General features: G+C 36.3%; 1 pseudogene; it reads right to left on the bottom strand.

Annotated features, from left to right (window-relative positions):
* Nucleotides 1-17,610, bottom strand: part of LOC117984832 (muscle-specific protein 300 kDa-like) — a 162,859-nt pseudogene that overhangs the window by 21,321 nt on the left and 123,928 nt on the right.

Raw genomic sequence — 17,610 nt, 5'->3', positions numbered from 1 at the left:
CTTGCATACCTACTTAGGAGAAATTGAGAGATAAAAATGTGCGTTTGTTGATTGATGACCTACCTAGATAAGTTTCTAGCAATTGGAATCTATTGCCGTTTTATCTGAATATCGATCGATCAATACAATTATTGAAGCCAATGAAGAAAATTAGGCTAGTCACATGGGACACTCTTCAATGTTTGACTTTCTTAGAGTTTTGGCGGCTCCTTGGCTATATGTTTTTTTTTTGTAAAGTATATTAGCCATGTTAAATGACTAATATTCCCCTTTCCCCTCCAACTAAGCGTAAAGCTTGTGCTAGGAGTAGGTACGACAATAGTGCAACGGGCGGGGTTTGAACCGTCGACCTTTCGGTTTTCAGTCCACTCCTTTACCTGTTGAGCTATTGAGGCTCGAAACGTAGCTGAACGTAGACTTGAAACGTACCTACCAAATTAGAATACAACTAGTCTTCATTTCAGTCAGACATTTCACCGCGATTAATAGCCTCATATCTGGTGACGGGAGGGCTGGCTCATGGCAGCCAGTATACTTGGCACCATTTCATGCGGGCTTGATTTGTATACTTAGTAAGTAATTTAGATAAGGCGAGATTTTTTCTGTAAAATTTTCCATTAAAATAAAAGTTTCTATACCTAATGTGAAGGAGCTATGACCCTGAGTGAATCACAAGGGAAGTCAGCCACACCTCTGTAGCTGGTATCGACCACAGCTCAAACTTCATAGTGTGAACGTTTGCCACCGGCCGCGAGGGCGCACCGCAATTAAAACTATTCTATCACCATTGATGTAGACTGATGAATGTGTAGACAGAACTGATTTAATTAAATTAGCCCCCCGATTGTGTACGAAAAAAGTATTCATCGTTATCGTAATCGTCAAAAAATTCTGCCCTTTGATTGGTTGATTCGCCGTTTACATTTTTTCACAGCCAGTCAAATGTCAGAATTTGTTGACGATTACGATAACGATGAATACGTTTATCTTACACAATTGGGTATTTGACTACATCAAAAATAAACTATTTCTCAGTGATTATTAAATAGAGGGTCTTCCAAAATACGTAAAATCCACGTCCTTTGTTGGTTTTAAGTGTAATAAGTAATAACCATTTTAAATTATCGATTAAACTAAAAAAAGCACGTCAAATGATTGTGACGTCACACACCGGTACTTAATAGAATCTCGCATACTAAGCGCGCGTTTTGACGTTTGATAAAAAGTCACTGATTTGACTAGTTGTCAAATACCGTATTTGGGGGCTGGTCATTTATAAAATGATTAAAATTAAAATCATCCAGCTATAGTTTTTTACTTTATTCACTAAATCGTCACAAACATTTATTCTTCAACACGCAATAGTCTCAAGGAATCGTCGGGAAGTCAGCCACACCTCTGTAGCTGGTATCGACCACAGCTCAAACTTCATAGTGTGAACGTTTGCCACCGGCCGCGAGGGCGCACCGCAATTAAAACTATTCTATCACCATTGATGTAGACTGATGAATGTGCAGACAGAACTGATTTAATTAAATTAGCCCCCCGATTGTGTAAGAAAAAAGTATTCATCGTTATCGTAATCGTCAAAAAATTCTGCCCTTTGATTGGTTGATTCGCCGTTTACATTTATTCACAGCCAGTCAAATTTCAGAACTTGTTGACGATTACGATAACGATGAATACGTTTATCTTACACAATTGGGGGGCTGGTCATTTATAAAAATGATTAAAATCATCCAGCTATAGTTTTTTACTTTGTTCACTAAATCGTCAGAAACATTAATTATTCTTCAACACGCAATAGTCTCAAGGAATCGTCGGGAAGTCAGCCACACCTCTGTAGCTGGTATCGACCATAGCTCAAAGTTTGTACGTTTGCCACCGGCCGCGAGGGCGCACCGCAATTAAAACTATTCATCACCATTGTAGACTGATGAATGTGTAGACAGGACTGATTTAATTAACTTTGGTCTTTATTAAATTGATTAAAATCGTCCAGTTATAGTTTTTTAGGGTTCCGTACCTCAAAAGGAAAAACGGAACCCTTATAGGATCACTTTGTTGTCTGTCTGTGCGTCCGTCCGTCCGTCCATCCATCCGTCCGTCTGTCTGTCACGTCAATTCGTTGCTCCATTGCGACGTAGTTGAAGGACAAACAAACAAACAGACATTCGCATTTATAATGTGCGTAGTGCACACGCGACTACTAACGCTTTACTTTACTATAGGTACGAAGATAGTTTTCACGGATATAATTATACTAGCTTATTCTCGCGACTTAGTCCGCGTGGACTACATAAATTTCAAACCCCTATTTCACCCCCTTAGGAGTTGAATTTTCAAAAATCCTTTCTTAGCGGACGCCTACGTCATAATAGCTATCTGCATGCCAAATTTCAGCCCAATTCGTCCAGTAGTTTGAGCTGTGCGTTGATAGATCAGTGAGTTAGTCAGTCAGTCAGTCAGTCAGTCATCTTTTGCTTTTATATATTATTTAGATTGTAAGCATGCCGGTTCTACGCATTTTTAAGGTCTGTAAAAGCAGGAAAGCTGCCCTTGGAAGTTAGCGCGCCGCTAATTATGGGCATTGTTATGGGCCTACGAATTTCAGTTGTTTTCACAATTAACACTACCTATTAATACAACATCGGCGTTGTTTCTCAATGCTGAACTACTGTGTGACGTCAGAGAATAAATAACCGATCTACTACACATAGATCAATCTGTATAGTAAGCGACAAATATACACCAAATAACACATACACACAACACACAAACTTAAGCCCGATCCGTCCAGTAGTTTGAGCTGTGCGTTGATAGATCAGTCAGTCAGTCCTTTTCCTTTTAAAAATATATAGGTAGATGTATTATACCTACCTACTGAACTACCTACTTATTTTATACTAGCTGATCCCCGCGGCTTCGCCCGCGTAGATTTAGGTTTTTAAAGATCCCGTATAGCCTATGTCACTCAGGAATAATGTAGCTTTCTACTGGTGAAAGAATTTTTAAAATCGGTTCAGTAGTTCTAAAGATTACCCCCTACAAACAAACTTAACGACATCGGGCCGTGCAGCAGAAATCGTAATATTTTAATTTCGCCATAACTTCAAAACCAAACGTCCAATTTTTAACCGACTTCAAAAAAAGGAGGAGGTTCTCAATTCGTCGGAATCTTTTTTTTTTTTTTTTTTTATTAACCGACTTCAAAAAAAGGAGGAGGTTCTCAATTCGTCGGAATCTTTTTTTTTTTTTTTTTTTTATTTTTTATGTATGTTCCCCGATAACACGAAAACGCCTAGACCGATTTTGAAAATTATTTTTTTGTTTGAAAGGGTATACTTCAAAGTTGGTCCCATTTCAATTTGGTGAAGATCTGATGAACATCTTCGAAGATAGATACTGGAACTCTTCAACGGATAAGAGTAAATTGCTCGCGATCAGTGTAATAGCTTAGTAAACAGTAGACTTTTAACCAGTCATAGCATAATTCCATGGGGCCACTAAAAATTGTGAAATAAAATTTTTTTACAAAAAAAATAAAAACCGACTTCGTTACACAAACACTAAAAATTGAAAAATAATTTAATTTATTACCGAATATATTATGTATACAAGAGTTAATATAGTTCCATAATAATATTTTTTGGGGTCGGTGCCAATGAGGTGCCATTGTGGAGTCCCATAAAAATATGAAGTCTAGACGATTCGCGCAGCTAAAGCTAATTGGCACCGGCACCAAAAAGTATTATTATGGAACTATATTAACTCTTGTATACATAATATATTCGGTAATAAATTAAATTATTTTTCAATTTTTAGTGTTTGTGTAACGAAGTCGGTTTTTATTTTTTTTGTAAAAAAATTTTTAATCATTCAAAGACCAAATATTATCTCCATAAACTGTTCTTAGTGATGAAATCATTTATTTTGATAAGGATTAATAGCATGAGTAAAATAAACGCGTTTAAATGTAGTCCAAAAAAATTCAAGATTTTTAAATAAAAAAATGGTTGCTGTGCCTCACTCGACATAGATGGGTATAGTGTGTCGCGGACTTTTTTGTAGATATTTATAAGATCTACAATTAATTAGAACATTTTATGGTTCTATCTTTTATAGTTTAGGCAGCGTACGCAAAATAAGTAACTTTTCTGGTTGATTTTTTACACCTTGTGTCCGAAAAACCCAAATATCTTACGGAACCCTATTTTTTTCCAAAATAAAATATAGCCTATGTTACTCATGGATAATGTAGCTTTCGAATGGTGAAAGAATTTTTAAAATCGGTCCAGTAGTTTTTGAGCCTATTCAGTACAAACAAACAAACAAACAAACAAACAAACAAAGTTTTCCTCTTTATAATATTAGTGTAGACAACGGGCCGTGCAGCAGAAATCGTAATATTTTAATTTCGCCATAACTTCAAAACCAAACGTCCAATTTTAATCATTCAAAGACCAAATATTATCTCCATAAACTGTTCTTAGTGATGAAATCATTTATTTTGATAAGGATTAATAGCATGAGTAAAATAAACGCGTTTAAATGTAGTCCAAAAAAAATTCAAGATTTTTAAATAAAAAAATGGTTGCTGTGCCTCACTCGACATAGATGGGTATAGTGTGTCGCGGACTTTTTTGTAGATATTTATAAGATCTACAATTAATTAGAACATTTTATGGTTCTATCTTTTATAGTTTAGGCAGCGTACGCAAAATAAGTAACTTTTCTGGTTGATTTTTTACACCTTGTGTCCGAAAAACCCAAATATCTTACGGAACCCTATTTTTTTCCAAAATAAAATATAGCCTATGTTACTCGTGGATAATGTAGCTTTCGAATGGTGAAAGAATTTTTAAAATCGGTCCAGTAGTTTTTGAGCCTATTCAGTACAAACAAACAAACAAACAAACAAACAAACAAACAAACAAAGTTTTCCTCTTTATAATATTAGTCATGAGTAAAATAAACGCGTTTAAATGTAGTCCAAAAAAAATTCAAGATTTTTAAATAAAAAAATGGTTGCTGTGCCTCACTCGACATAGATGGGTATAGTGTGTCGCGGACTTTTTTGTAGATATTTATAAGATCTACAATTAATTAGAACATTTTATGGTTCTATCTTTTATAGTTTAGGCAGCGTACGCAAAATAAGTAACTTTTCTGGTTGATTTTTTACACCTTGTGTCCGAAAAACCCAAATATCTTACGGAACCCTATTTTTTTCCAAAATAAAATATAGCCTATGTTACTCGTGGATAATGTAGCTTTCGAATGGTGAAAGAATTTTTAAAATCGGTCCAGTAGTTTTTGAGCCTATTCAGTACAAACAAACAAACAAACAAACAAACAAACAAACAAACAAAGTTTTCCTCTTTATAATATTAGTGTAGACAAATCCAACAACTGACTATAAAAAAGTGTAAATGTTACCTATTTTGAATAAATGATTTGATTTTGACTTGATTTCATTGACTATTTAATTACATAATATAATACAGCACATAGATTGATGTAGGTTCAAGCTCCTAATTTTAAATTGAAAAATAAATTTCTATAGGAAACTTTGTTGTGTGATTGAGTAACAAAAAGTCACCTACTGGAAAACCAAATAAGTAGGTAAAACTTTTAACCAACTTTAAAAAGGATCGCATAAATAATGTCTCAGGAAAAATAATAGGTAAGTTTTATTGGTAGATAAAACTCTATTATAGTCCGTACAAAATGACTCATCAAGTCATCACACGCCATTTTAACTGTATGGATCAACTGTCATGTCAAAAGTACTTCACCTTTATATTAAAAACTAAAATCGTACTTTTGACTTGAAATTTGAGACAAAAATGGCACTTGAGGAGTTTAACTTTATGCGTTATACAAACTAAGGTTATTTTATTCATTGAAGGATTTGTTATTGTAACGTACCTAGATCTCAGAGCCAAGTTGCATTTACATACAAAGTTGCTATAACCATACTTTGAACTGCGTTTAAAAACAACATCTACAAAGGTAGGTGATGTCATGGGATAAACGATATTTAAATGAATCCACGGTTCACGGAAAACCACTGAAAACAATACCTACATTATGTAAGTAATATGGCGATTAATTAATACTTAGGTACCTATATTAATAACAATTATTTTTTACTAGCTGATGCCTGCGACTTGGTCCGCGTGGCATTCGGTTTTTTTAAAAATCTTAAAATCTAAAATTTAAAAATCCCGGGAACTCTTTGATTTTCCGGAATAAAAAGTAGCCTATGTCACTCTCCAGGTCTTTATCTATACCCATGCAAAGAACCACGTTAATCCGTTGCACCGTTGCGACGTGATTGAAGGACAAACCAACAAACCAACAAACAAACACACTTCCGCATTTATAATAAGGGTCTAGTGATGCACCGAAAGTTTACTCCAGTGAATATTGAGTCCAACCAAAAATTCGTCTAAATAATACACGTGTCGAAGCCGAAGTTCGGTAGATTTCAGCCGAATTTCGGCCAAGTTTCTACGGCGACAGGTTTGTTTGAGTTTTTTTAGTGTGTTCGCCGAAAGTTTGTAATTTTTTTTCGTACGGCTATTATTTTGTTGTTAATTGCTCATAATAGAGATATTTGCGCCAATACTCATCCTCTTAAATTTATAAAAGGAAAAGGTGACTGACTAACTGACTGACTGACTGACTGATCTATCAACGCAAAGCTCAAACTACTGGACGGATCGGGCTGAAATTAGGCATGCAGATAGCTAGATAGCTTTTATGACGTGGACATCCACTATGAAAGGATTTTTGAAAATTCAACCCCTGGGTTTATACCTCTTCCAAGTTAGCCCACTTCCATCTTAGACTGCATCATCACCTACCACCAGGTGGTGGTAAAAACAAACAATGAGTGCACGTAAAAGATTAATTAATGAGGCTTTTTATACAGATTTTAGTTCTCTACTAACGACGAGACGTCGACGTGAGAATGACAAACTATAGGTAATTGCTTATATTTTGTATGGTAATCAATCTTTTAGTTTCAAGGTTACCTATACCTTGAAACTAAAAGATTTAGACGAGTTAACAGAAGTTACTATAATATAGCTACCAACAGTGGCGTGTCGTGCAGCTCATAGAGGCATAAACGCACTGCTTACCCTCATTGTAATAAGTCAATGCTTATTTTTCATTTTAACCTGCCGTAAAAAAAGGTTCATACTTAAATGCATACCCTGGCTTGAACTCCTGTGCACGCCACTGGCTACCAAGGCACCAACATTTAATTAGTAATTTATTTAAAAAAAATAATTAAAAAAAATCAATACTTCCTTATTTAAAAAATAGATACATAAGTAGGTATAATATCCTACGTAAGAAAAATAAGTAGATGGCTATTAAGTATAAGCACAAAGTAAGTAGATAATCACTTATTATATAAACAAAACTAAATAGGTAGGTAACACAAAAAATTATGTACAGAAATCGAATATTAAAATATTAGTTACATTTTATCTTATCTAACCCTGTAGACATTCGTAGATAAATAGATAATACTTATTAAAAATTCTTAGTCAAAAATAGCAAAAACAAAACTTGTTTGTCACCCATATGTGATAAGATAACCTACATTTTAAATCTCATAAGTCTTTTGAATCTCATAAGTCCCAGTTAATTGGGAAGGCATTTTAATAATAACATCTGAACGTACCTACTTAATTTAAAAAACACGACTGCCCCGCCATTTGAAAATGGCACCATACAGCCGCCTTAAATTTTTAGGGTTCTGTGACTCAAAATGAAAAAAGGACCCCTTATAGGATCACTTCATTGACTGTCTGTCTGTCCGTCGTGTCTATCAAGAAAACCTATAGGGTACTTCCCGTTGACCTAGAATCATGAAATTTGTTGGGTAACCGAAAACCGTGCATTTATGGTTCATCATCATCATCATAATCAACCCATAACCGGCTCACTACAGAGCACGGGTCTCCTCTTAGAGTGAGAAGGGTTTTGGCCATAGTCTACCACGCTGGCCATGTGCGGATTGGTAGACATCATGTATTTATGGTTACATCACAAAAAATAATGTGTTTCATGAACAAATAAATAATTAGTAGGTATCTATTAATTTCAATTTTCAAAGTAAGATGGCTATACCAAGTGGGGTATCATATGAAAAGGCTTTAACGGTAGGTACATTCTAAAACAGAATTTTATTTATTTTTATCATAATAGTTTTTGCTTTATCGTGCAAAATGTCGAAAAAATACGACTGTAATACGGAACCCTCTCGGTGCGCGAGTCTGACTCAAACTTGGCCGGGTTTTTTTCACTCTTGTCTTGAAGGCATTTAGGTTATAAGAATAACCAGATCTTAGTTATAAGATGCGATTCAGTTTCTAGCGGATGGCGAACTGTTTATTTTAAAATGTATTATTGAAATTTACGTGATCAATAAAATAAAAAAATAAAAAATGTGTGGCACAGTTTGGTAAATAAACGTCTTTTCTTTCTTTCTTTCTTTCTTTCTTTCTTATGCGTGGCAGGAAACATGGATGCAGGAAGGATATTCCACACTTTAGCGATTTGAATCAGAAGCTTTGAGCAAAAATTTCTCGTACGAGTGGATTGGATTTCGACCAAAAACTAAAAAGTAAAGGACATTCCACACTTTAGCGGTTTGAATCTGAAGCTTTGAGCAAAAATTTCTCGTACGAGTGGATTGGAATTCGACCCAAAAGTATATCAGTTCATATGCAAGCTGGTGAATATGAAAACTCCTTCAAGATTTGACCTCAGAGAAAATCCGTTATCACTCACCTCTTGAAGTGACATGTTGTAAATCACTTACAGCACGCCTGCCACATGTTCTTATCAGTTATCACTATCACTTAGCATAAAAAAACAATGTCACTTTGACACTTTGTCACCGCACTGCATTTTTTGCACTTCACTTATTTATTCATTACCCGCAAAAATGATTATAATATCTATGAAAAGATCGTTATTTTATTAAATACCTACATCATAAATAGGTGCAACCTTAATGAAACTGTGGCCTCATTATATTGCTTACAAAAACGCTTGAAATTGAAAAAAAGAAACATCGCATTTTTTTAAGAATCTTACCTCACTGAAGTTAGATAATAAATTACTTTCAGAAAAATCATTTTTGACGGTCAAAAGAATGCATCGACTTTATAATATTATTTACGGCTGTGTGATCTTCGATCTTTGCCTGTCACAAAAAAATAAAATATAACACCACAGATAAAATTACGTAGGTACCCATAGATGGTATTTATATTCTAGACTAATATCATTAGTAGATTGACCGTAAGTTTAGTTTAAAACAATACAAATTAGTCTAATGCGTGTACATTCACTGTGATAGGTACCACTGACGCGATGCGTGTTTACAATAACCAATTCATTCGACAACTAACACTTCTAACCAACATTTAACATAAACAATGAAATGCTCCTAAATGCGGAATTGTGTATTTCAAATTTGGAACATTGCACATGCACTCATCGCCGCGTCCGAAGGTCGTTGAGCGCAGCCTTCTGACTGTTGCAACCTGTCCAGTAACTTGATCCAGTAACTCGCTAAGACAAATCTAGTAAGTAAACTGATCCAGTAACTCTTTTACTAAGTCAAGGGTGGTGAACCACGAACGTATCACTAACTTTAAGTCTTGGTATTATTTACAAAAGGTCATTGTGCAATTTGCAACACAATACTACAAGTAACTTGCTAAAGTCTTATGAGTTATTTTGGATACCTATTTGATATTTATAAAGTGTAAGAGTTTGGTAAGTAGTACCTACAATTTTATTGCTTTATGCTTTTAAAAGCCTAATGCTTTTTTCGAAGTGTACTAATTAAATAATATGACAGTAAACAATAACCCCACTATTTTTTTCTAAATCTAAGTCTATCCTGGTTGCGTCTAAGAATTAAGGCAAAGTCAACTATTATTTTGCCAAAATAGTATACCTATATAGTATATATACAAAATTAAAAATAAACAAATATTCTTTAATCACGGGTGAATCCCAAATCAAAAAACAAACAACACAATAATAAAATCATTGACGAAGCAAAACCAGCTAAATAAACACCACGTCACATTTGACTGGGTACAAAGCAAATAATCGTAACCACTCTAAACGTATCTACTGTAAATTAAATTGAAAGATAAATCGATTTAATGGACATTAAACAGAAGACCAGCGTTAAATTTTATTGCGTTAGAATTAGAAATTAGTTTAGGCCACACCTTTATTTAAAGTGGCTTGGATTATAAATGAAACTAGGATTAGAATCATCGTTTTCTACGGTTTATTTTATGATCGAAATTGGCATTGATATAAGATAGAGTTTATAGCTGTAATCTCAGAAAATTAGGTTTATTAGCAGATTCAATACAAAGAAAGCGAACGGTTCGTTTCAAAGATTCATTTATTTGTTTCAATCTTTCAAGTCTATTTCAATAAAAATTGGGTTTGAATAGTGTACCGACATTTTGACGGAAAGGAAAATTCTAAGTAGATCCTTAGGCATCTTTGGAATTTAGAATCGCATTACTTTATAGTGGTGCCAGATCACCATTTCCTTTTATAGGCAAGTAAGTTATTTAGAATGAAGAAGAACCACAAGAGAGTTACTGGGTTAACGGGCATTTTCACACAAACAAATAAATTAATCAAACCGAATTATGCATACGACAAAACTTGGCTGCATTCAGGCTCACTGATGTCACTTTAAAGACCTTGAATTTTCGCGCGATTTTTTCTGTTAAACGCGGGAAATCTGACGTTTAGTTTTCCAATATGGCGGAATTTCGTTTTGTTTTTAATGTTTCGTTTTTTGGTCGAAGGTATTCGTTTTTTCGGATTTTTGTAATATTTTTCGGAATATAATGATAACTTCGCTCGCTAATCGACGTCCGGCCGGCAGGACGTCGCAGAGCTACTGGCGTGTGGTTGGCTGGAACGCGTTATCATTCTGTTATCACTAATTATGTAAATGTATTTTCGTAAGTTAATTAGGAGTTTTCGTTTTATTCAGCTGATAATTTTGGGTATGGATTAATGTAATGGAACGCGAATTTTATGTTAATTAGTAACGCATCTATCTATCATTTAGTGGTTTAAGTATTTAATTTTATTATCATATTTTCTAGAAGTAAAAAAAGACGTATTTTTTCGACATTTTGCAGATAAATATAAAATTAAAATATTATGTATAAAAATATCAATTAAAATATATATACCTAGGTACAATAAATATATTAAAAATAAATTAAAAACTATTATGCATAAAAATAATAAAACTACTAGGTACTACATAATAAAACTACCTACTTAGATAAGTTTAATTAATTTCGAACCAATAAGTAGATATTAATAATAATCTTTCATCATTCTTCTAACAATGCCTTTCATACCTACATAGGCAATATAATAGTTTAATATTCACGTAACTATGATCCATGCAAAAACGACAAATTGTGTCGTAACTTAGGTAGGTATACCCAACCGACAAACTTAGAGGTGCTAAAATGAATTAGATATGGCATCGCAGAGCTTTCTAACCAATTTCAAACATTTAATTCATGGTGTTAACTGTTAAGTAATTAAGTTAGATACAAAATTAGTAATGAACTGCAGCGAACTCGCCCTGTCGTGTACTATACCTACGTTTTATTGTATTTCTTATAAGTTAGCCCTTGAACGCGATATCATCTGGTGGTAAGTGAAGATGCAGGCAAACCTGGGTATGGCAGTTTCATTGAAGCCCATATACCCCATGGTCTGTTTTAGGCGTCATTGTAACGGAACGCTAAATCGCTTGGTGGCAAGGCTTTGCCGATAGGGTGGCAACTAACCACGGCCGTAGCCTCCCACTAGACCCAGACCAGAGACCATTTAGAAAAAAAAATCCAAAATGCCCCTGCCGGGAATCGATCCCGAGACTTCCCACTTATAAGACCACAACGCTCACCACTGCGCCAGAGAGGCCGGCAAAACGTAAACGTATTTTAAAAAAACCTTAGACTGAATTCCTGAAATTGACTCAACCGGAAATAGAATGTCATTCCTGCGAAATGAGTATAAAATTAAAATAACGTTCTCAACTGTAGAAGTCGGTCAGTCGGTCAAGCGTTTTAGTAAGATTAGCAAAAACTATGACGGTATGATTGACCTCTAATGTTATTATAACGTCGCATCATCGTATCATGTTCTATCTAACACTACAAGTCAAAACTAGCAACTGTACGCTAAGTATAAGATTTTACGTCTCACCAATATTGTTAGAATTCGAGAGTTGAAACACAATAACGTCAAAGTGAAATAGACCTAAAAGTCCTTGAATTGAAGTCAAAAATTCAACGCCACTGATTTTAATTTCGCAACGTTTCCGCTTGGAGCGCTGGCTGTAGATGTGTAGACAAACTTGAGCTTTTAAAACAAGGCAGTTAAGATACAGTTTACTATAACGCGGAAGTGTTTCGACACTCGAATACTATCAACGTGGGTGAGACATAAAATCTCGTATTAAGGCTACTAAGGTACAGGAGAGCGAAAAAGTTGCTGTTTTCAGAGGTTTGGGTACAGTTGCGTACAGTTACTTTTTTTAATCCTTTAAGAGGTTCTGTTTTCTAGTTTCTGACTGACTGAAACGACGCGGTTCTAGATTTTCTAGCTAATGGATTCAAATTGTTAAAACCAAAAAATGACTTAGGTGGTGCTAGAACTGCCCCCCGATTGTGTAAGAAAAACGTATTCATCATTATTTACGTCAACAAATTCTGCCCTTTGATTGGTTGATTCGCTGTTTCCATTTTTCACAGCCAATCAAAGGGTATCTGCTGATAGGTGGGTACCAATAGGTCAAGATAAAGGTATTGTGACGTTATTCCGTGACCCTGATTTAATTAGATTTGCTTCAATTATGAGTTAATCGACTATTAATTGATTCTGCCTATCATAAAACGGTTACACAAGCAAGATACCTCAATTCAAAACAAAAATTTCACGCTCGCTTCGCTTGAGTTAACTGCCTTAATAACCAACTTGTATTTAAGTAAGAAATTGTTAGTGGGTACCTATGTTGTTCTGCAACATAGACTGAAATCTAATTTTCACTTTTTCAACCTGCCTTGCCTTGATATTTTCCTAAGTCGGTAAACAGTACCCAGCCTATGTTTGGCAATATTTTAATAACTGGTTTATAGTTAGGATAACATACATCGGTGGCATTTCGCGGCATCATGACGGCATTTGCCGTTGTGTAAACATCGAGCGTGCGAAACTGAGAACCTGGGGTCGTTACTAGGTTTATAACTATGTTTATCTGACCGAGCCAAAGAGTCAGAGACGTATACTCCGCGATAGGTTGAGATGGCAATCGGGGTATGAGGCAGGGGGACGCCCCGCACATCCACACGTCACCCGCACTCGCTCGCACCGGGTTCGCGCGGGGGCTCTGCGGGTGTTCGGGGCGTTCCCTCCCCGATTGTCATCTCGACCTGTTGCATACTATAGGTATTAGACAAGTAGGTAAGTAGGTAGGTAGGTATTTAATTGTACAAGTAGGTAAATCTCTGTTTAGAGATAAGCATTTCCAATGTAACTTAATTTATTATTACTTTGTAACTACAATTTTTGGTACATGAATAATAAAAATAAAATAAAATAAATAAATATATGTATAACACTAAATGATAGCCATCGAGGTTGGTTGGTTCTACATTGCTGCTTCACTGTGTGATATCATAATATTTTTTCGTAGAAAACCTTCAATGGATTAAAAAAACCGGCCAAGTGCGAGTCAGGCTCGCGCAATGAGGGTTCCGTACTACAGTCGTATTTTTTCGACATTTTGCACGATAATTAAAAACTATGATGCATAAAAATAAATAAAAATCTGTTTTAGAATGTACAGGTGAAGACCTTTCACTTGATATAGTCACTCACTTCGAAAGTTGAAAATACTAATTATTAGTTCATGACCACGATTTAATTTTTTTTGTGTGATCTAACCCTAAATTTACGGTTTTCAGATTTTTTCCCAAACGTCAGCTATAAGATCTACCTACCTGCCGAATTTCATGATTCTAGGTCAACGGGAAGTACCCTGTAGGTTTCTTGACAGACAACAAAGTGATCCTATAAGGGTTCCGTTTTTCCTTTTGAGGTACGGAACCCTAAAAATGAGCTCGGTGGCTATCATGCAGTGTTAGACACTGAGTTAGCGAATCACACCGCAGGTCTTAATTCGGTGTTTAGTTCCCTTATTGAGAGTAGACGCCACCAGTCACAGCTACTTAAATGACTCATTGTCTGTCTGTTTTTTGTCAAACACCGTATTGCGCTGAATTTGCATTCGCAATTCGCATGCCATTTTGATTACGCTCCTACGTCCGCTAAAAATGTCATTGACTTGATACGCAACTAGATGATGCCCGCGACTTTGTCCGCGTGGATTCTAATTCATCATCATTATCAATAAATAGACGTTCTCTGCTGAACATAGGTAATTTTTCGTAAGTCCGTTTAGTCGCACGGTAGCGCGCTCCAGGTCACCCATACCGCGCACTTTGGCTGCGCTCAACGCGCTGCTGAAGGAGTCCTCTCGCTGTGACATATTTGCTGACAAATGGGCTGACCTCATGGGTCAGATTTTGCACTTTTGTGAAAATTTATAATTTTGCTTTTTAAAATTTATAATTTTAACAATTTTTGTATGTATGTTTATGTTAGTTTGTACTCGTAGTTTAATTAGTGTAATTGGCTTTATGGCCGTTCTAATTAAATAATAAATAAATAAATAATAATAATAATAATAATAATAATAGGTCTATTGTAGGGACTTCCACACGTCACGGTGTTGCGCCGCCTGACTCCAGCGGCTCCCTGCGACTTGTTTGTTGTCGTCTGTTCTCCTATTGGCAAGCGTTCCAATTTCCAACGCCGTGCTTTCAATGCAATGCAAGTGATCCCCTAATTGTAGGAAAAAAATATATTGAAAAAAAAATGTATCATGGTTGTGTTCGCGGAAACTGGCGGAAACTTTTCTCTTTGTTTGTACGGATACATCATAAACACCTCTGATTGTTTTCTAGGCGGCATATCGTACCGGGCATGTAGCCGGTAAGAAATATTGTACATCGACCTTTAGAATGAGATTTCGGCTTTGTAGAACGTTGTCTCTGTCACACACCTATGTGACGTAATGTCGATCTCAACGATAGAGACAACGCTCTACGAAACCGCTATACTGCTACCTGTACCCGTAGTACAAGATTTTACGTCTCACCAAACCAAACCAAATTCGAGAGTCGAAATACTTCCGCGTTACAGTAAACTGGATCTTAAATGCCTTGTTTTAAAGCTCAAGTTTGTCTACACATCTACAGCCAGCGCTCCAAGCGGAAACATTGCGAAATCAAAATCAGTGGCATTGAATATTTGACTTCAATTCAATGCTGTTTAGGTCCATTTTACTGTAACGCGGAAGTATTTCGACTCTCGAATTTGGTTTGGTTTGGTGAGACGTAAAATCTTGTACTACGGGTACGTATAGAATGGGTTTTAAGACCAAGTTTTTCACCAGTGGATCTAGATTATTCCCAAGTTTATTTTCAAAAAAAATAGAGATCCATTGTAAGCTACCCGTGCGAAGAAAAGCGGGCCGCTAGTGGCTAATAATTTGATCTCTAAAGCGTCACAAAAGAACAAACAAATAAATAAATAATAAATAATCTAAATATATAAAAGGAAAAGGTGACTGACTGACTGACTGACTGACTGACTGACTGACTGACTGATCTATCAACGCACAGCTCAAACTACTGGACGGATCGGGCTAAAATTTGGCATGCAGATAGCTATTATGACGTAGGCATCCGCTAAGAAAGGATTTTTGAAAATTCAACTCCTAAGGGGGTGAAATAGGGGTTTGAAATTTGTGTAGTCCACGCGGACGAAGTCGCGAGCATAAGCTAGTAAATAAATAAAATCATTTATTTCCACCAAATACATAATCATATTTTTGTTAGTATTGACACGTACCTTAAAACTAATTATTATAAAATTCTTACCAAAACAATACTGTGCACCTGTTTTCCGAACTAGTAGAAACTGTGTCTCGGAAAACAGGGCCTCCAGCTCGGTGAATACAAAGCTAACTACATACTAACTAACATACTAACTAAACTAAAGAGCTAAGCAAAATAATATGTGCAAACAACAACAATGACACAACATGACACAACCACTCCTTCGTGCGGCGCAGTTGGGTAAAAAGCAGCTACAACTAACCTGTGCCGCTGCAAGAGCATCGTTGGGCCTCAGGGCGTGCAGGAAGGTCTCGTGGTGGTCAGCGAACGCACGGACACCGTCCGCGGCCTCGCGGTACCTTCTCCAGAGGTCCACTGCTTTGTGGTACCTGGTGGAAGGGAGTCCAAGTTAATATAACGTATAGCTAGCTAAGGAACAAAACCAAGTTGATCGATGTTATAAGACAAGCAAGAAAATTGAAGTGGAAATGGGCAGGTCACGTTATGCGACAGTCGGACAATAGGTGGACGCAGGAGAGCACAGTCTGGTGTCCACGCTACATAACGCGTCGCCGTGGCAGGCCCCGCACGTGCTGGCGCGCAGATCTGGAGGATTTTGATGGCCTTGGTGCGCTCTGGACGCGTCTGATCGCTAACAGGGATACCTGGAAGAAAAAGGGGGAGACCTTTGCCCGCGTTTGGGATGACCTCTGAAAACAAAAAAAAAAAAAAAAAAAAAAATTTAGAGGTAGGCTTATTTATTTATTTATTTATAGCTAGCTAGCTAAATAAGCTGTGATAGCCTAGTGGTTAAGACGTCCGCCTTCTATTCGGAGGTCGGGGGTTTGATCCCGGACACGCACCTCTAACTTTTCGGAGTAATGTGCGTTTTAAGTAATTAAATATCACTTGCTCTGACGGTAAGGAAAACATCGTGAGGAAACTGCATGCCTGAGAATTCTCCATAATGTTCTCAAAGGTGAGTGAAGTCTACCAATCCGCACGTGGCCCGCGTGATAGACTATGGCCAAAACCTTCTCATTCTGAGAGGAGACCCGTGCTCTGTAGTGAGCCGGCGATCGATGGGTTGATCATGATGATGATGATAGCTAGCTACCACCTACCTAGCTAGTTGCCATGGAGGCATGGCTTTGCCATGCCGCCAAGCGAATTAGCGTTCCGATATTATGCCGTGTAGAAACCAAAGGGTGGATTTAATAAAAACTGCCATACCCCTTCCAGGTTAGCCCGCTTCCATCTTAGACTGTACCCTCACTTACCACCAGGTGAGATTGCACTCAAGGACTAACTTGTATCTGAATTTAAAAAAAAATAGCTTGCAAAGATAAGGAGCATGGCTACTTTTTAAATCTAATTATTTAAAGGGCTTTTATAAAAGATATTTCATAGATATAACAACCGATCATCAAAAAATGTAATAATTTAATACCTATTGTGAATAAATTATGTGACTTTGATCACTTCTGACGGCTAACATAGTCTCAATATTGGCTGAACTTGCTATAATACCGTAAATTCAACCGAT

The sequence above is a fragment of the Maniola hyperantus genome, chromosome 8 (genome assembly GCF_902806685.2).
Source record: "Maniola hyperantus chromosome 8, iAphHyp1.2, whole genome shotgun sequence".
Taxonomy (NCBI): Eukaryota; Metazoa; Arthropoda; class Insecta; order Lepidoptera; family Nymphalidae; genus Maniola; species Maniola hyperantus.
Note: the sequence above shows the minus strand (reverse complement) of the source record. Positions and strands in the feature narration are given on the sequence as shown.